This window comes from Gopherus flavomarginatus, chromosome 20 (assembly GCF_025201925.1).
Source record: "Gopherus flavomarginatus isolate rGopFla2 chromosome 20, rGopFla2.mat.asm, whole genome shotgun sequence".
Taxonomy (NCBI): domain Eukaryota; kingdom Metazoa; phylum Chordata; order Testudines; family Testudinidae; genus Gopherus; species Gopherus flavomarginatus.
The window spans coordinates 2,071,052-2,091,696 of NC_066636.1; the positions used below are offsets into that span (position 1 = coordinate 2,071,052).

At 50.6% G+C, this 20,645-nt stretch overlaps 1 pseudogene; it reads left to right on the forward strand.

Moving 5' to 3' along the window:
• Positions 1 to 18,511, forward strand: part of LOC127038019 (interferon-inducible GTPase 5-like) — a 57,784-nt pseudogene extending 39,273 nt beyond the window's left edge.
• Positions 18,512 to 20,645: the final 2,134 nt, after the last annotated feature.

A 20,645-nucleotide genomic window follows, 5' to 3' on the forward strand; every position in this document is an offset into this window, starting at 1 on the left:
GTGTGGTAGCAATTCATCCTATGCCCTCTGGGTAACGCGATCCAGGACAGGGCTCCTGGCTGCGAATCCCATGGAGAGGGAGGAGCCTAACTCCATTAGGCCACACCCCTCTTCTCAGCATTTCCACCACTCAGCTGGCTGGCTTTGTGGGTCCCACTCTCAGGCCCCCTCTCCCCGTGCATTGAATGGGGACCCTGGACATGTCAAAGCTGAGCTTTGCAAGGCTGAGTCTAGCCCAGCAAGTGGCTTTTCCCGAGCGGTGCAGTGAGCCAGTGGTTGAGCTTGGAGTAGATCTGAAGAATGCTGACCGTCTTTCCCCTCCCCCCTGCTATAACTACTAGACCATAATCCCCTCTCTGCGGAACCCAGGAGTCCCGATTCCCAGCAATCCCCTTCCTCCTGCATTAACCCCCCCAGACCCCACTCCCCTACCAGAGCTGGAATAGAACTCAGGAGTCCTGGCTCCCATCCCCTCTGCTCTGACCACTAGAGCCCTCTCCCCTTGCTATAAATCCCAGGAATCCTGATTCCCAGCTACCCTCTACTCTAAGCACTTCATTCCACTTCCCTCCCAGGGCTGGAAACAGGACCCAGGAGTCCTGAGTCCCATTCCCTACCCACAAGGCCGCCTCCTTCCTAATGCCACAGGAGGAACCCAGGAGTCCTGGCTGCCTGCTCAAAGCCAGGAATAGCACCCAGATTCCTATTCAGGCTTCCTACCCACTAAGTCACATGGCCTCTGTACCACACCCATGTCATCCATTCACCAAGTCAATACCTGGAGTTATATTTAAACATAAGCGTAGCTATAAATACACCTGTGCATTCTTTGGTTAGCTCGGCTGGCACTCGATGGGGCTTATCGTGCCAACTTTGGGAGCTGCCCCCACTAAAACAAATCGTTCTTTAGAGATGACAACAACTTCTGTGCCCCGGGAAGCTTTGTCTAAGGAACCAAAAGGTGACTCATGTGCTCAGGTGACACAGATGGTCACTGCATCGTTCTCGGTATGAGCTGGCTGGAAAATGGAGAGGGATTCTGCAGAAAATTTTTGGTTTGCCTCAAAATTTTCAGTAGAAAATTAAATTTTCATCAAAAACAGAAAATGAGCCCCCAAAACACCTGCCAGTCCCCCCAAATCTTTCAGCCTAAATCTACCAAACTGAAAAAAATTCAGATTCCAGCTGAAAATCTTCAGTATTCAATTTTCCTGGGGGAGAGGGGAGTGAGGGGGAAATTGAGGAAAGAAGGCACTTTCCATGAGAATGTTTGTGCTTCTTATTATTATTTAAAAGTTGTATTGGGGCAGCACCCACGAAGGATCCCACTGAGCTAGGAGCTGTACATTATTATTGCTATTTATTGGGTGTATTACAGTAGCACCCAGGTCCTCCAGTCATGGCCCAGGATCCCACCATGCTAGGCACTGTACATTATTATTGCTATTTATTAGCTGTGTTATGGTAATACCCAGGAGCTTCAGCCATGGACCAGGACACCCTTGCGCTAGGTGCTGCACAAACACAGAATAAAAATGTGGTCCCTGCCCCAAAGAGCTGTGACAACCTGAGTATAAGACAAGTGATGAAAACTGGAGACAGATGGAGGAGCCCAAGAAAACAATAAGACGATATCAGACAGCATTAGCGCTGGGTGAAATTCTTTGGCCACAATGTTGCCAACAAATGCAGATTCGGTTTGACTGAAACACTTAACGAACGCGCGTGGAGTTCAGCAAATTGTTTCAGTCACACCCCAAACCCCCCTACAAACGCCAAAAAAAGTTTAAATGTTTCCTTTAGATCTTTTTCAGAGCCACCAACAAAATGAACAATCAATTATCCGCACAACGCTAGTCAGCATGAGAGATGGGAGGAGGGGGTCTGAGCAGCCCCGCTCCCTAACCATTGTCAAGCTGTTTATAGGCACGATGGCAGAGGAGAGTGTGAAGGGGGATTAGCGGGTTGCTTTGCAGATGTGTACAAAGGCCAGTTTCTCCGGACACAGGAGAAACAAACAACAGCAGCCAGTTTCCTTGTTCAGAAGCCGGCCAGGCTGTTTTATGTTATGGATCTGTGTCTACACCATACAGTGGGCAGATTCCAGTAATTTCCAGCATCCAGCCAGTTATTTCTGGCTGGATGTTGACATCTCAAGCACTTTCTTTTTTGGCATAATACACAAAGCTGATCATCTACAGCTCTGAACGGTTTCTGTTTTGCTGTCGATGACAAGCCAGTTTGAAGCTCTCCCTCCTCAGGCAGAGATCTGTAACATTACAGACATTCAGCAGGTCTCACGTTCCGAGTGTTAATGGCTAACCCCGCACTGCCAGCCGAGGGCCACTATTTAAATGTGTGAGGGCTGCACGTTTGACTTGCCCGTGTTAAAGTGTAATTAAATCAACATTGATTTTTAAACATTTCCTCGAATACACATGTGTTTTATACCACCTCACATGATCTTCTCATACACTAGGGAAATACAGCCTAGAAGAACCTATTATTGGGAATGCACAGCTTGTCGGAAAACAGTACTTGGAGAGTAGTTATCAGTGGTTCACAGTCAAGCTGGATGGGCCTATCAAGTGCGGTCCAGCAGGGATCTGTTCTGGATCTGGGTCTATTCAATGACTTCATAACTGCTTTGGATAATGGCACAGAGAGTACACTTCTAAAGTTTGCAGATAATACCAAGCTGGGAGGGGTTGTAAGCGCTTTGGAGGGCAGGATTAGAATTCAAAAAGATCTGGAGAGACTGGAGAAATGGTCTGAAATAAACAGGATGAAATGCAAAATGGACAAATGCAAAGTGCTCCACTCAGGAAGGAAGAATCAATTGTCAATCACAAACTAAATATGGGTCAACAATGTCAGACTGTTGCAAAAAAGCAAAATATCATTCTGAGATGTACTGTGTTGTAAGCAAGAGATGAGAAATGATTCTTGTGCTCTACTCAGCACTGATTAGGCCTCAGCTGGAGGACTGTGTACAGTTCTTGGCACCACACTTCAGGAAAGATGAGAACAAATCGGAGAAGGTCCAGAGAAGAGCAACAAAAATGATGGAAGGTTTAGAAAACATGAGCTATGAGGGAAGATTGAAAGAACTGGGTTTGTTTAGTCTGGAGAAGAGATGAACGATGGGGGACATGATACCAGGCTTGAAGAATGTAAAAGGTTGTTACAAATATGAGGGTGATAAATTGTTCTTCATCATTGAGGAGAGGACAAGAAGCAATGGGCTTAAATTGCAGTAAAGGAGATTTCAGTTAGACTTTAGGAAAACTTCCTAACTGTCAGGGTGGTTAGACACTGAAACAAATTCCCTAGGGAGGCTGTGGAATCTCTGGAGGTTTTTAAGAAGAGGTCGGACAAACACCTGTCAGGGATGGTCTAGAATGATAAAGCTAAGTCCTGCCTCAGCGCAGAGACCTGGACCAGATGACCTAGGGACAATCCTGCCAGTTCTACTGCTACGAGTCTATGAAGCTAGAGAAATATTTTAGGTTTGTCATAGTTGCTGCCATGGTGTCTGGGGGGAAAGGGCTTTTCAGTGATACCCAACTTGTCCCATTTCCAGCAATGCTGTATTATCAAAATTTCCACCAAGCGGAGCACCTGGAGCTGAGGGGCAGCGTTTCCCACACACACACACACACACACACACACACTGCAGAGGGGAAACCACTGAAATTGTGATTCTGTGGATGTGTACAACTGAAATGACACCTCCCTCGGCTTTCTATCATTTGCGTGCCCAATGAACTACACATGCCCCCAGCCTGACTACAGTGAGATCTCTGCTCCAGAGGCTCCATCCCCAGGTTCTTCTCAGGGTCATGCTCAGAGCTGCTTCCGCCAGCTTTCCACCTCCACTGCCGACAGTCAACGGCCAAGCTCCGCTGGGGACACACTGTAGGTAGACTACAGAGAAAAACCACGACACTGGGTCTGAGCATGAGTCAAGGACTGAAAGGATCCCACCACTGGCTGATGTAGCTCTGCTGACAAAAGGCCCAGTGCAGACCCAGCCATGCCAGCGGATGAGGGTTCCCGTGGTCACAGCTAATGTCACTCGGGGAGGAGCTAGCATAAGTCTGCGGGCGATGCAGAGATCGCTGAAGTAAATGTGTCATTGTATGTGGAGCGTTATCACCCAAAGACTTGTGTTTTCTTCTTCAGTGGCATTCGCTCCAGTGGCCCCTCGCTGCGTTCAGGGCAGTTGCACTGACTGGTGCAGGGCTTCCTTGACGCAATTGGCCCCGGCTCTCACAGCATCGATTCAGCTTTCACCCTGCATATCGGTGACAGCATTGCTTCCCCAGAAGGGCAATGAGTGCCACACAGCAGCAGGGTTGTGTACAAAGGGGAGTGGGGTTTAATGGTTAGAGCAGGGAGGATGAGAGCCAGGGCTCTCCATGAAAGCCCAGCGCTCACTTTCAAGGCTGAGTGAAGACAGTAATTAAAATGAGAACGTAAGAACATAAAACGGCCGTACTGGGTCAGACCAAAGATCCATCCAGCCCAGTATCCTGACTACTAACAGCGGCCCATGCCAGATGCCCCAGAAGGAGTGAACTTGACAGATAATGATCAAGTGATCGCTCTCCTGCCGTCCATCTCCACCCTCTGACAAACAGAGCCTAGGGACACCATTCTTCACCCAGCCTGGCTAATAGAAATTAATGGACTTAATCTCCATGAATTTATCCAGTTCTCTTTTAAATGCTGTTATAGTCCTAGCCTTCACAACCTCCTCAGGTAAGGAGTTCCACAAGTTGACTGGGCGCTGCGTGAAGAAGAACTTCCTTGTATTTGTTTTTAACCTGCTGCCCATTAATTTCATTTGGTGACCCCTAGTTCTTATATTACGGGAATAAGTAAATAACTTTTCCTTATTCACTTTCTTCACATCACTCATGATTTTATAGACCTCTATCATATCCCCCCTTAGTCTCTTCTTTTCCAAGGTGAAAAGTCCTACCCTCTTTAATCTCTCCCTATATAGGACCCATTCCAAACCCCTAATCATTTTAGTTGCCCTTTTCTGAACCTTTTCTAATGCCAGTATATGTTTTTTGAGATGAGGAGACCTCATCTGTATGCAGTATTCAAGATGTGGGTGTACCATGGATTTATACAAGGGCAATAAGATATTCTCCGTCTTATTCTCTATCCCTTTTTTAATGATACCTAACTTCCTGTTCGCTTTTTTGACCGCCTCTGCACACTGTGTGGACATCTTCAGAGAACTATCCACGATGACTCCAAGATCTTTTTCCTGATTAGTTGTAGCTAAATTAGGTCCCAACATATCGTATCTATAGTTGGGGTTATTACACATTACATTTCATTTGTCATTTTGTTGCCCAATCACTTAGTTTTGTGAGATCTTTTTGAAGTTCTTCACAGTCTGCTTTGGTCTTAACTATCTTGAGCAGTTTACTATTGTCTGCAAACTTTGCCACTTCACTGTTTACCACTTTCTCCAGATCATTTATGAATAAGTTGACCAGGATTGGTCCTAGGACTGACCCTTGGGGAACACCACTAGTTACCCTGCTCCATTCTGACAATTTACCAAAGTTTATTCCTACCCTTTGTTCCCTGTCTTTTAACCAGTTCTCAATCCATGAAAGGACCTTCTCTCTTATCCCATGACAACTTAATTTACATAAGAACCTTTGGTGCAGGACCTTGTCAAAGGCTTTCTGGAAATAAGTAAGAATATAATAGATGGGGATACACCTATCTCCTAGAACTGGAAGGGACCCTGAAAAGTCATTGAGTCCAGCCCCCTGCCTTCACTAGCAGAACCAAGTCCTTTCTGGAGGGCTGTGCAATGACTGCTGCACTTCAGGATGCCTATACTGCATGGGGATGGGGGTTGAGTGCAGAGGGTAAGGATCGTAGTTCTCAGGGCTGGTAGGGGAACGTACAGGTGTTGGAGGCAGCTGGTGGTGGTAAGAACCTGGAGGCTGGGGAAGGGGGTTTGGAGCTGACATTGGGACACAAGGGAAAGAGCTTTGGGAGCAGGGGCTGGCACGGTAGTGCTCTGCCTGCATGGCTACGAGTGACTGGATAGAGTCCGCTTGGCGCACCAGGATGCTTATCAGCTGCTTTGTGCTTTTCTTCTTAGCTGCTGCGTTTCTCTGGCGGATCTTGTTTTCTCTTTCCCTCCAGTCCTGCAGCTTTTTACTCTCTCTGGCAGAGTGATCCATAACTGCTTTCAGCATGTCTTCTTTGCTTATTCACGGCTTCTTCCTGAGGTTTTGTAGCCTCTGAGCAGTGGATGATACGGGCAGTCGAGTAGTCAAGGACACTTTTCGAAAGGCAAAAATGGCAAAAGTTAACAGAGGCACCATTGTTTATAATCTCACCCAGACAGTTATTCCCACAGAGTGAAGGAGTTTACAGTCTTCACTTTAGCATACTTTTCCCATACCAAACAAAGCGCACCTAACCCACAGGAGCCACGAAATGGAGAGTAAGGGGGACTGATTGCTTTAGGGCTGTGCAGGGGTTTCTGTGTGTTGGGGAAAGCAAACTGCTGCAGGGGGCATCTACACTGAACAGTCTCCCAACATTTTCCACAGGAGTTAATCCTGGAAGATATCTCACTGGTGCGGGTCACCTGGGAAGAGCGGGAGGGTCTTCTACAGCAATGGGGATTCCGAACTGGCCCCTATGCAGCTTGCCTGTGTGCAGCCATGGTCCCCCCACCCCTCGCTGCACAGTGGTGCGGATGCGTTAGCCTGACTGGGACAAGGACCACAGTGGCTCTCCCTATAAACTTGCGCAAGCGCATTGCCCACGCTCTGGCTGAAACTTTCGAAGAGATTACCGAGGCCGATTACCGCGACATGATAGACCACATCAACGGGCTATTCCACATCTAGGCATGCATGCATGCAGCCCTAGCCCCCCCTCCTCTCTCGAAACATTTCCATCCTGAAAATAAAAGCCACTTACCGGGAAACCGTTCCTCTGCTTGTCCTTCACCAAGTACTGGCTGCTGCGACTGGCTATCTTCCTCCTGGCTTGAGAAGAGCTCCTGGCTGCATGCCTCCTGGGATTCCGGGATGTCCCCCCTCACCCCAGTACCCTCAGTCTCAGTTTCCTCCCCACCTCCTCCTCCCCTTCCCCTCCTGCCTCCCTTCCATCTCCCCCTCCTCTCCCCGCTCTGAACTGTCCATCGTGGTGGTCAGAATGGCCGTGGGGTCACCCCGAAGTATCGCGTCCAGCTCCTTGTAAAAACGGCAGGTCGTGGGGGCAGCGCTGGAGCGGCAGTTTCCTTCGCGGGCTTTGCAATAGGCACTCCACAGCTCCTTTACTTTAACCCTGCACTGCACCGTGTCCCGGTCAGGGCCCCTTTCCAGCATGGCCCTTGAGATCTGCCCACAGATATCGTAATTCCTACGGCTGGAGTGCAGCTGGGACTGCACAGCTTCCTCCCCCAAACACTGATGAGGTCCAGCAACTCGCCGTTTCTCCATGCTGGGGCTCGTTTGGCCTGTGGAGGCATGGTCAGCTGGAAAGATTCACTGATTGCACTCCACACCTGGCTGAGCAAACAGGAAGGGGATTTTTAAAATTCCCGGGGCATTTAAAGGGTGGATCACCTGAGGCCAGGGCAGTAGAGTGCGAACTGATGAGCAGAGTGGCTGAACAGGCATTCTGGGATACCGCCGAATACTCTGGAGGCCAATTACAGCACTTTTGGTGGCCACACTGGGCGGAGCAGCGCTGCATCACCAGCGCTGCAGTCGTTATTCCCCAGGCAGAGCAGGAATACGGCCAGCACTGCAGCCAGGGAGATGCAGCGCTGTATGTGCCTTGCAAGTGTGGACGGTGAGTAAGTTGCAGCGTTGTAAACCCACCACCAGTGCTGCAACTCTCCAGTGTAGCCAAGCCCTTAAGAAGGAACAATCAGTTGCACACATACAAAATTGCACGTGACTGCCTAGAAAGGAGTCCTGAGGAAAGGGATCTGGGGGTCAGGGTGGATCGCAAGCTAAATATGAGTCAACAGTGTAACGCTTTTGCAAAAAAAGCAAACACCATTCTGGGATGTATTACCAGGAGTGTTGTAAGCAAGATATGAGAAGTAATTCTTCCGCTCTGCAGCACACTTCTATGGTCTCAGCTGGAGTATTGTGTCCAGTTCTGGGTGCCACATTTCAGGATTGATGTGGACAAATTGGAGATAGTCTAGAGAAGAGCAACAAAAATGATGAAAGGTCTAGAAAACGTGAGCTATGAGGGAAGATTGAAAGAACTGAGTTTGTTTAGTCTGGAGAAGAGAAGACTGAGAGGGGACATGATAACAGTTTTAAAATAAATAAAAGGTTGTTACAAGGAGGAGGGAGAAAAATTGTTCTTCTTATGTACTTGAAAACTGTTTTATGTCCCCCCTCAGTCTTCTCTTCTCCAGACTTTAATCCCCAGATCCCTTTCTACAGGACTCCTTTCTACTCATTTCCCATTTTCAATGTGTGCAACTGATTGTTCCTTCCTAAGTGGAGCACTTTGCATTAGTCCTTATTGAATTTCATCGTTTTTACTTCAGACCCTTTCTCCAGTTTGTCCAGATCAATTTGAATTTTAATCTTATCCTCCAAAGCACTTGCATCCCCTCCCAGTTGGTATCTGTCACGGATTCACCGGGTGATGCTCTGGAACTGCTCCCCACCAAGCCAGTCCAGGACTTTGGGGAGCCTCCTCTCCCTTGGAGCAGACTTGTTCAGGGCAAGAAGCTCACACAGCTTCACCTCCTGGGTCTCTCCTTGGAGCATTCAGCATCCTCTGCCCCTCCGTGTGCTTCCCACAGCGAGTCCACCCCAGCGGGGTCCTGGGGAAGCCACCGGGTCCTGCACCCCCACTTTGCAGTCAGACGTGACTCTCAGCCAGCCAGTAACACAGAGGTTTATTCGATGACAGGAACAGGGTCTAAAACAGAGCTTGTAGATACAGCGAACCGGACCCCTCGGCTGGGTCCATTCTGGGGGGCAGTGAGCCAGACCCCCAGGTCTGCCCTCCACCCTTGACCCCAGCCAGCTCCAGACTAACAACCCCTCCCAGCCCCTCCTCTCTGCTCAGCCCCTTTCCCGGGCCAGGAGGTCACCTGATCCCTTTGTCTCCAACACTTTCAGCTGGCACCTTTGCAGAGGAGGGGCCCAGGCCATCAGTTGCTAGGAGACAGAGGGTCAGGCATTTAGGTGCACTGTCCCTTTGCTCTGCCAGATACTTAAGAACTGCCATGGGGACACTGAGGCACCAACACAGTATTCAGAGAAACATTAAGAACATTCCTAGTTCGTCACATCTCTCCTCCCTTCGAGACCGAACTGAGCGAGGTCACTTCAGCCAGTGACCTGGGGAAGTTCGAACCCACCAACGTTCCCATGGATGCCCCAGCATCTCTCCCATTCCTTGTTGTGAGTTACACCAGGACAGTCCAGTCTCACGCCCTCCCTTAGGTCGGGTGTGCTTGATGGCACTTGCAGGCCGCATGTGGGAAGGTTTATGCGGCTTGAACCCTTTTGCTACCCCAATACCCATGGGGTTCAAACTGGGACGGGGTCTTCTCCCAGCACTCTGGGCTGCAATTCGGGCTGTCTTGGTTAAGAGCCCCCATCTTGGCCTTTGCCAGCTCTGGGCTTGGGCAGCCGCTTCCCACTTTGTGGCCCAGACACAACACCTCTGCCGTCCCACCTTGCACTTTCCAGCTTTTAACGTCAGTCCCACCTTCTTGAGGCAGCCCAGCCCCCTCTTCACCTGGGACACCTGTTCCTCCCAGGTCTGGCTAAGGATGCACATGTTATCAGTGTCTGCCAGGGCCAAGTTCTCCATCCCCCTCTGCTTGTCTAGAATCTCCCCAGGCCTAGGCATGGGGTCGGCATTGGACACTGTGATGGCTTTAAGCTTCTGATAGCCCCCATAAAACCAAATAATCCTGTCTCCCTTGGGGATCAGCCCCACGGGTGAGGCCCATGGGCTGTAAAATGGCTGGATCCCATCTAAAGCCAGCAGGTCCTTGACCTCTCTCTCCAAGTTCTGGGCTGCTCTCCCAGTGACTCTGAATGGGGAACACCTGATGGGGAGATTGGCTCCCACCTCAGGGAAGAGATCCCCCAGGGGGTCTTCCCCCTTCTCCTCCCAATCCTTCCTTTCCGGGTCCAGGGGTCCCCTCACTCTCCTCCCATCCAGCAGCTTGAACGGGAAGAACCCTGTGGATTCCTGGGGCATCACCAGCTGTCTCCCGATTCCCCCCAGTTCTACTTCCCCTTTGGGAGCCCATTCCCGGTACAGGAATCCCTCCTCCTGCAGGACTCTGTCCCTGCAGCCTTCCCCAAGGGGGTTTGCAGCGCTGTGGCCAGCAAGTTCTCTCAGCTTCTCCAAGGAGGGATCCTTCTGCAGCTCGGTCTGGGATCCAGCAGCTGGGGCAGGGAGTGGGACCTGCTCCCTCTCGCTGGCTGGGCCTGGGGTCACAGCCCCCCTGAGCCTTGTCCCTGGTAGCTCCCTTCTTGCTGTGTAATCACTTCCCAGCAGCACGTCTGGACCAGGCAAACCTGTTTGGCAGCCGACCTGCCCTGCCCGGGTGTCCCTGCACTCAGCTGGGGTCTCAGCTCCCCCCGTGCTCAGCGCTGCCCTTGCTGTCCCAGTGGGGGCAGGCAGCGAGCTCTCTGCTCTGGTCACAGCATCAGAGCCAGCGTGAGCCCCCTCTCCGGTGTGCAGGGGGGCGGGGAGCATCTCTCCCTCCCATTCAGCCCCAGGGGGCTGGTTATAGGTAGGCAGGTATCCTGAGCCCAGCAGCCCCTCCCCCCTGCCAGCCAGGTCATTTGCATTTTCACTGACCATTTCCATCCTAGCCAATTGGTTCCCTGGATTTGAATTCAAACCCTCGGCCGTTACAGGAGCGGGGCCTGGATCCTGTCCCATGGGGAGACAGTCACCCCCCAACAGGGCCTCCCAGCCGATATCCTGGAGAACCCCAACTACCAGCCAGCCCGACCCCTTCTGGGTCTGCACAGGGATCTGGGCCATAGGCAGGCCGAGGGGCCTCACCCCAGGGAACTTCACCCAGGTCCCACAGTCCCTCAGCATCTGGGGCTGCACCACCACAGTTCTCTCTGTCCCAGGGTCTCGCCCCCGCAGGCGTGTTTCCCCACTAACCCCTGGGCAGTCCCCTATGTCTCTCTGATCCACCATCACCAGTCCACGCTGCTGCTGCTTCTCCTGCAGCTCTTCCTCGGGCTCTTGCTCTCTCTCACGGTCCTCTCGCTCTCTCGGGCTCTGCTCCCATCCCATCCGTCTCCAATCTCCTGATGGGGAACCCAATCGTGAAGACCCTCGTCTGATTGGGGACCAGACTCCCGGGGATGCCTGGCTGATGCTCCAGCTGCTCTCAGATCCTCTTGTAGCCCCATCTGGGCCAGGAATCTGCTCCTCAGAGCGGTGCTTCTCCTTCAACTGCACGATTAACTGTGCCTTGGTGAATTTCCCCATGCGTGACCCTCTCTTTGTGCACAGGATCACAATGTCCTTCTCAAGGAGATGGTGATAGGCCATCACTTCACCGTTCCCAAGTGGCTCTGGACTCACAGGCCTGTGTGCTCTTGGCTCCCCCATGGTTTCCAGGAAGAACCCCTGGTGTGCCAGCCCTTCTCGTGATCACCACCTCTTTGCCAGGGTCGAGCTGCAGACTCCTCCACCCCTGGGACTGCTCCTGCAATCCCCTGGGGAACCCTGCTACTGCAAAAATCCTTCTCTCTCCCAGGGTCGAGCGGCAAGCTCCTCCGCCCCTGAGACTGCTCGCTGCAGTTCTCAGGGGGACCCTGTTACTCCAACAGTCCTTCTCGCTGGTCACACACTCCCAGAGGTTAACCACCCCCTGAAACCGTCCCACTCTGAGCCTTCAGCATGCCTGGTCCTCATTATCCCTCCTCTGTTTTACTGCTCCCCAGTCACTTACTGCAAGCAGCGCCATTCACGGGGTGCAGTACGTCCCGCCGCTGCCACCAGTTGCCACGGAGTCACCGGGTGATGCTCTGGAACTGCTCCCCACCAAGCCAGTCCAGGACTTTGGGGAGCCTCCTCTCCCTTGGAGCAGACTTGTTCAGGGCAAGCAGCTCACACGTCTTCACCTCCTGGGTCTCTCCTTGGAGCATTCAGCATCCTCTGCCCCTCCGTGCGCTTCCCACAGCGAGTCCACCCCAGCAGGGTCCTGGGGAAGCCACCGGGTCCTGCACCCCCACTTTGCAGTCAGACGTGACTCTCAGCCAGCCAGTAACACAGAGGTTTATTCAATGACAGGAACAGGGTCTAAAACAGAGCTTGTAGATACAGCGAACCGGACCCCTCGGCTGGGTCCATTCTGGGGGGCAGTGAGCCAGACCCCCAGGTCTGCCCTCCACCCTTGACCCCAGCCAGCTCCAGACTAACAACCCCTCCCAGCCCCTCCTCTCTGCTCAGCCCCTTTCCCGGGCCAGGAGGTCACCTGATCCCTTTGTCTCCAACACTTTCAGCTGGCACCTTTGCAGAGGAGGGGCCCAGGCCATCAGTTGCTAGGAGACAGAGGGTCAGGCATTTAGGTGCACTGTCCCTTTGCTCTGCCAGATACTTAAGAACTGCCATGGGGACACTGAGGCACCAACACAGTATTCAGAGAAACATTAAGAACATTCCTAGTTCATCACAGTATCATCCAAAAACTTTATGAGTGTACTCTCTATGCCATGATCTAAATCATTGATGAAGACATTGAACAGAACTGAACCCAGAACTGATCCCTGCGGGACCCCACTCGTTATGCTCTTGCAGCATGACTCTGAACCACTGGTATCGACTCTCTGGGAGTGGTTTTCCATCCAGTTATGCACCCACCTTATAGTAGCTCTGTAACGTTGCACTCCATAATGTTTTATGGAAATATGCTTATGAGTGTGAATAGAATGTAACTGGAATATGCTTCATGCAAAAGGTCTCTTGTATCATTACAAAGCTTATGATCTACTGAGTGTGTTCATCTCCTTTGTTTGCATGTATTAATTCTATGTCTAGAGTTAGGAGAATAACATATAAACTTGTGTTACTGATGTAAACATGGCAAGCAGAAGCCATTAAGGGTCCTTCAGAATCAATGACCTGTAAATGTCTCTGTTTACCTGCAAACCTTCCTGGGTACACGCAGGCCAGCCCTGGAAGAATGGAGGCTGGGGTCTCACAGGACATGTGAACTTGTCACCTGATACTGGAATCCATCTTAAACCTGGTACTTTTCCATTTAGAAGGAGGGGTGAGGACCCAGGAAGACAAAAGATTCCTGCCTTGTGCCAAAGCTATGAAAGAGAGTGGAGCAGGACAAAGGGGGCTGCCAGTCATGAGAACACCCTTGTTCTCCACCTAAGATGTCTGCTGGAACTAACAAGGATTGTACCAGGGGAAAAATTTGGGCCCAGACTAGGAAGGAGTCTAGTCTGTGAAAGAAGCTTATTGGAACATCTCTGTGGGTGAGACATTACCTATAAACAGTTTCTTAATGTATTAGGCTTAGACTTGCGTGTTTTGGCATTATATTGCTTGGTGACTTACTTTGTTCTGTCTGTTATTACTTGAAACCACTTAAATCCTATTTTTATACCTAAGAAAATCACTTTTGTTTATTAGTAAACCTAGAGTAAGTGATTAATACCTGGAGGAGCAAAAGGCTGTGCGTCTCCCTCTATCAGTGTTAGAGAGGGTGGACAATTTATGAGTTTATCCTGTATAAGCTTTATACAGAGTAAAACTGATTTATTTGGGGTTTGGATCCCATTGGGAACTGAGTGTCTGGGTGCTGCAGATAGGTGACCTGCTGAGCAATTTTTGGTTAAAGTCTGCAGCTTTGGGGGCGTGGACCAGACCTGAGTCTGTGTTGTAGCAACCTAGCATGTCTGGCTCAACAAGGCAGAGTTCTAGAGTCCAAGCTGTCAGGGAAAATGGGCTCAGAGGTAAATTCAGCACATCAGGTGACAGTCCCAAGGGGGTGGAGGGTCTCCATGACTGAACCCGTCACAAGCTCCATCTAGGTTGCTTTTCCCTAGATTGTTTAAAAGGTCATGTGAGACAGTATCAAAAGCTTTACTAAAGTCATGATATACCACATCTACCACTTCCCCCATCCACAAGGCTTGTTACCCTGTCAAAGAAAGCTATCACGTTGGTTTGACATGATTTGTTCTTGACAAATCCATGCTGATTGTTACTTTTCACCTTGTTATCTTCTAGATGTTTGCAAACTGATTGCTTAATTATTGGCTTCATTATCTTTCCCGGTACAGAAGTTAAGCTGACTAGTCTGTAATTCCCCAGTTGTCCTTATTTGCTTTTTTATAGATTGGTGCTATATTTGCCATTTACCAGTCATCCGGAATTTCTCTCCTCTTCCTTGACTTTTGGCTCAGATCTCTCCTCGGTGAGCTCCTTGAGTATTCTAGGACACATTCCATCAGGCCCTGGTGATGTGAAGACATCTAACTCGTCTAAGTCATTTTTAACTTGTTCTTTTCCTGTTTTAGCCTCTGTTCCTACCCCATTTTCATTGGCATTCACTATGTTAGACATCCAATCACCACCAACCTTCTTGGTGAAAACCGAAACAAAGACGTCATTAAGCACCTCTGCATTCCCACATTTTCTGTTATTGTCTTTCCCCCGTCGTTGAGTAACGGACCTACTCTGTCCTTCGGCTTCCTCTTGCTTCTAATGTATTTGCAGAATGTTTTCTTGGTGCCCTTTATGTCTCTAGCTAGTCTGATCTCATTTTGTGCCTTGGTCTCTGAGGATAGGACAACAAGCAGTTTAGGTTGGAATTAGAAACAACTTCCTGTCGGGATGGTTAGGCACTGGAATAGATTCCCTAGGGAGGTTGTGGCATCTCCATCACTGGAGAGTTTTAAGAGCAAGTTGGACAAACACCTGTCGGAGATGGTCTAGATAATACTCAGTCCTGCCATGAGTGCAGAGGAGTGGTCTAGATGACCTCTGCCCAAGTAGGTTTTTATTCTGGTTATTGTGGTTTAGGGCTGCAGTGAAGGGAAAGGGATAAATAGGGTGGTTGATGGGGTGGAGTTGGGGCCCATCCCAGCGGGAAGGGGTGGGGATTAGAGGGAGGGGATGCTAGGATGGGTGACACACAGGTGAGTGGCAGGGAAAGGGGGAGGGATGAGGGGTGAAGGAGTGTGTCAGCCCCACATAGTCTCCTCCCAGGTGTGTACCAAAATCCGAGAGTATCAGACTCCTTCTCCTGACTAGCCCTCATGTCAGCCAGGATCTGGAAGGGGGGGCAGCCTGCCCCCATATGGAAGTTGGGAATTAGGAATGGTTTACTCTTGGCGGAGGGCTGTCTGAGCCTCTCTCCCTTCCCCCCTGTGCCTGTGGTGGGTGGGCCTTGGCTTTCACTCCCATCTTCAACACATCCCAAAACGCAACACATACTCCAGACATCACCAGACATCCCTCATGGCGACATCCTGCTCTCCTGGCTCTGCAGAGCAGCACAACTGATGGCCCCATAGTCTACTCCTGGGAGAATTCGGTGCCAAAATATAAAAAAATATGCACCGCTTGTTAATTACATGTGTGCAGTAGCACAGAATTCCCCCAGGAGTAATAGTCCATGCACCAGGGAGGTTAACCTGTACTAACAGTGCTTAAGGTTTGTGCACAGCGGGGACGGGGATGCAAGTTTCAGCACACAGGCTGGTGGGGGTGAAACCAGCTCCATGGGTGCAAGTCTGTAAGTTGCTACGTGAATAGTTTTATTTTTTTAAGGCTGCATTTACACTAACTGAAACATGTCTTTTCCTTTTCTTGTCTAGGGAAGAGGGAATCTCTTGTAGGTGCCAGGATATGGAGTCCGCCCCAGTGCTCAGGAAGGATATGGAGTTAATCTCAGCTCGCATGGAAGCTCTGCATCTAAGGTTGGACCCAAAGGAATTCTTCAATGACTCCATAAAGGCATTTGAAGAGATCATGGATCTTTTCAAAGACAAAGAATAGGCTGAAGTGGCTTCTATAGCACAGGCGGAGCTGGAGTCGTTCAAATCCACCATGCTCAACATCGCCATCACGGGGAGACGGGCGCCGGGAAATTATCCTTCATCAACACCCTGCGGGGGCTCACTGCTGAGGATGGCGCGGCTGCCCCAACTGGGGTGACAGAAACAACGAAGAAGCCAACTGTTTATCCCTATCCGAACAGCCCCAATGTGAGGCTGTGGGACCTGCCCGGCATTGGCACCCTGGATTTTCAGCCAAACACATACCAGCACAAGGTGAACTTCAAACTCTATGACTTCTTCGTGGTCATCGCTTCGGAGTGCTTCAAATGCTACCCCATAGTCCTGGCCCGGGAGATCGAGAAGATGGGGAAGAGGTTCTATTTTGTGCTCTCCAAGGTGGATGAAGACTTGCGCAACAAAGAGATCACCCTAGAAAGTTCAGTCAGGAAAGCGTCCTGGGACGATTCAGGATGGACTGCAGGAAACACCTGCAAAAGGCAGGAATAAGCAACCCAGAGATTTTCCTTCTCTCCAGCTGTGAATTCACCAAGTAGGATGCTCCTGCCCTGGTCAAGGCTTTGCAGGATGATCTCCAAGGTCTGCAGAGACTTGCCTATCTGCTCAGTCTGCCAAACCTGTCTGCAGAAATCATAGCGAAGAAGAAAGCTCACCTGAAGAAGCTGATATGGCTAATCTCTCTCGCTTCGGCTTTAGTCAATGTCATTCCTATACCCCAGGGCTCTCTGTTGCTTGTAATATTGGCATCCTGCTAGGATCCATGATTGGCTTCAACAAGTACTTTGGCTTAGATGACAGATCCTTGGCTAATCTGGCCAGGCAGGCTGGGAAACCGATAGCAGAGCTGAAGGCCGTTATCATATCTCCCAGGGCAGAAGAAATAACCAGAGGTGTTGTAATCAAACTACTTCTAAAGGAGGTGAAGGGTTTGCCTGGATTAACTGCAAATCTACCAGTGCTTGGTCCCATGTTAACTGTGGGAATCTCTTTTTTAACCACCTACTTCATGCTGTCCAGCTTTCTCAGTGAAGTGGCTGAAGATGCTGAAAGAGTTCGGAAGACCGCCTTGAAGGAAGACAAGAAAAAGCGTAAATGATCAGCAGGCGTGTTCATGAATGAGAGACCCAATCTCAGCTGGAGATTGGGCCACCACATCCCCAAATGTGAAAAATCAAGCCGAAAAGAAGCAGCCTTTTCATTCTTTAATTTCCCCCAGTGAGTCGGGTTTCTCGGCTTTCTGTTGGACTTGTTACGGTAGCCAAACCATTTGTCTAATATAGGAAATCCAACAAAATATACCAAGATCCTCAACTTATGTAAATCAATGTAGCAATCAACCTTGCCATTTGCTGCTGTCTCTTTAGTACCCAGCCTGCACAACCGTCCAGCCAGTGCCTATAGCAGACTTTGTGCCCCTTTTAAACAATGCCTTTGATTTGAAGAACTGAAGATGACGGCTAATTTGTGCGCTAGCAGCCGGGTTACAAATGAATGAGGGGGCTGGAACAAGCATTTCCCAGTAATGTCACCGCAAGCATTCAAAAATCACCATTCAGCCCCCTCAAAATCATACGATTTTTAAAAAATGTTTGGCTTTTTTTCTTTTGACTCCTGTTTTGAGAGTTTGCTGGTCACCTTGTTCTGCTGTTCTGCACAGCCACTAGAAACTAGGGCCAGAAACAACTTCTCTTTTTAAATAAAATCCAAGATTCTCCTGTGACCACACGTCTCCGGGAAGCTTTAAAGGGAAATATCAATAATTACAAGAATCACAAGAGTTTGCAGCACTCTTGTATCGACTGTAGCAATGCTGTGTTTTCCATCAGGTGATCCGAGGAGCAATTGAATCATATTATGATCCCAACAGCCTGTGTGAGCCCTTGGACAATCCAGCATGTTGCTACAAGCTGGTTATAGAAGCTAAATTCTATATCAGTGGTTTTCAACCTTTTTTTCTGGCAACCCAGTTGAAGAACATTGTTGATGCTCGTGACCCAATGGAGCTGGGGCTGAGGGGCTGAGGTGTGGGAGGGGCTCAGGGTTGGGGTGCACGGGTGAGGGTTGCAGGGTGGGCCTGGTAATGAGGGGTTCAGGGTATGGGAGGGGGATCTGGGCTGAGGCAGTGGGTTGGTGTGTGGGAGGGGGTCAGTGCTCTGGGCTGGGAGTGCAGGCTCTGAGGTGGGGCCGGGGATGAGACTTTTAACCGCCGATGGGACTTTTAACGGGCTGGTCGGGTGCACTGACCAGAACCATCGTGACCCAGTGCCTTACATTCCACGACCCAGTACTGGGTCACAACCCACGGTTTGAAAACCACTGTTCTGTACAGTCTATCACCCAGTGCAACTGCATTTATGCTGTATCAATAATTAGTGTGCTTGTTTCTTTATGATTACTACTCGTGCAGATATAGTCGTATCATGTAATAAATTCACTTATAACCTGAATTAAGCCTCTATGTAGATCATGACGACAATGGTCAGAGAGAAAAACCCAGGGGTAGGGAGTCCTGTGGGTTAACCTCATTAATTCCCAGTGACAGGAACTCCCACTGGTTAACACCACTAATTCCCAGTGTCAGGGATTCCTGTGGGTTAACCCCGCTAATTCCCAGTGGCAGGGAGTCCCGTGGGTTAACACTGCTACTCCCCAGTACTATAACAAAACACTTAAGCATCGCTTTAAACACAAGACGTCAGTGACTTTGCTGCTCAGGGGTTTAAAGTTCTGCAGGCCTTTAAATGCTTTGCTGAACCAGGGTTCCAAAGAAGGGGGCGGACAGTCACACAGGGGGTGCGTCCTGCGATGAACTTTTAGATCTGTGAAGAAATGGAAGGCGAGAGCAGCCTCCTGACTTCCAAAGAAGCCAAAGCTTTGTCTGGGCTTGGGGAAAAGGGCTGCCTTGCTTTAAACGGGGGATCTCATGGGTGATCTCAGCCAGCTGAGCCATGTCAGAGCTACAATTGGCCTGGCCTGCGTTAGGATGTTAACACCAGTGAGCTCACACACGTTAACAACACCACACCTTTCCTTCTAGTGCTGACAGACCCCTAAAGTGTGTGTGTCCCTGCTGTGTGGGATGAGCCCTGCTCTGTGTGTGTGTGTGTGTGTGTGTGTCCCTGCTGCCCTCTGCTGGGTATAGTGTGTGTGTATGCCTGTGTGTGTGTGAGTGCATGTGTCAGAGCTACAACTGGCCTGGCCTGCGTTAGAGTGTTAACACCAGTGAACTCACATACGTTAACAACACCACACCTTTCCTTCTAGTGCAGACAGAGCCCTAAAGTGTGTGTGTGTCCCTGCTGCGTGGGATGAGCCCTGCTCTCTGTGTGTGTGTTTGTGTGTGTGTCCCTGCTGCGTGGGATGAGCCCTGCTCTGTGTGTATGTGTTTGTGTGTGTGTCCCTGTTGCCCTCTGCTGGATATAGTGTGTGTGTGTGTGTGTCTGCTGGGTATGATGACGATGATGATTTGTGTGTGTGTGTGTATGTGTGTGTTCTTGCTGCCCTCTACTGGGTATGATGTGCGTGTGTGTGTGTGTGTGTGTGTGTGTGTGTGTGTGTGTGTGTGTGTGTGTGTGTCCCTGCTGCCCTCTGCTGGGTATGATGTGTGTGTATGTGAGTGTGTTTGTGTTCGGGTTGCCAACTTTTAATCTCACAAAACCGAACACCCTAGACCCGCCGCTTTCACCAGGCCCCGTCCCCTGACCCCCCCATTCCCCCGAGGCCTCATCCCCCACTCATGACATTCCCCTCCCCTCGGTGGCTCGCTCTCCCCCACCCTCACTCACATTCACTGGGCTGGGGCAGGGGTTGGGGTGCCGGGAGGGTGAGGGCTCTGGGGTGGGGCTGGGAAGGAGGGGGGCTCCAGGCTGGGGGCTGGGGCCGAGGGATTAGGAGCGCTGGAGGGCGCTATAAGTTGAGGCAGGGGTTGAGGTGCAGGAGGGGATACGAGCTCTGGGCTGGGGGTGCAGGCTCTGGGGTGGAGCCTGGGATGAAGGGTTCAGGGTGTGGGAGGGGGCTCTGGAATGGGATAGGGATTTGGGGTGCAGGGCAGGGTGAGGGCTCCGTCTCGGGGTACAGGCTCTGCCAGGACAGGTAGGGACTAGCCTGCCTTATCCCCTCAACACTGCGGACTAGATTTGGCAGGGCTGACTGGAGCTGCCAGGGTCCCATTTCAACCAGGTGTTCCGGTCGAAACCCGGACACCTGTCAACGCTGGTGTGTGTGTGTGTGTGTGTGTGTGTGTGTGTGTGTGTGTGTGTGTGTGTGTGTGTGCTGCCACCTGCTGGAGGGGCTGAGCCCTGCACTCTGTGTGTGTCTGTCTGTCTGTCTGTCTGCTGCCCTCTGCTGGAATGAATGAGCCCTGCACTCTGTGTGTGTGTGTGTGTGTGTGTGTGTGTGTTATAAATACACACTGTCCCGCCTGTTGCATGGCAACATTTAGAGCTGTGTCCACCAGGAAATGTGCGGGGGGGATAAGTCTGTACCTAGGCCCTGCTCTGTCCCTCCCCTGCTACCCACCACAGCCGGGCCCAAGGGGTGAGGTCCTGCCTGGCTTCCTCAGCCAGCTGCTGCTCTCACTTT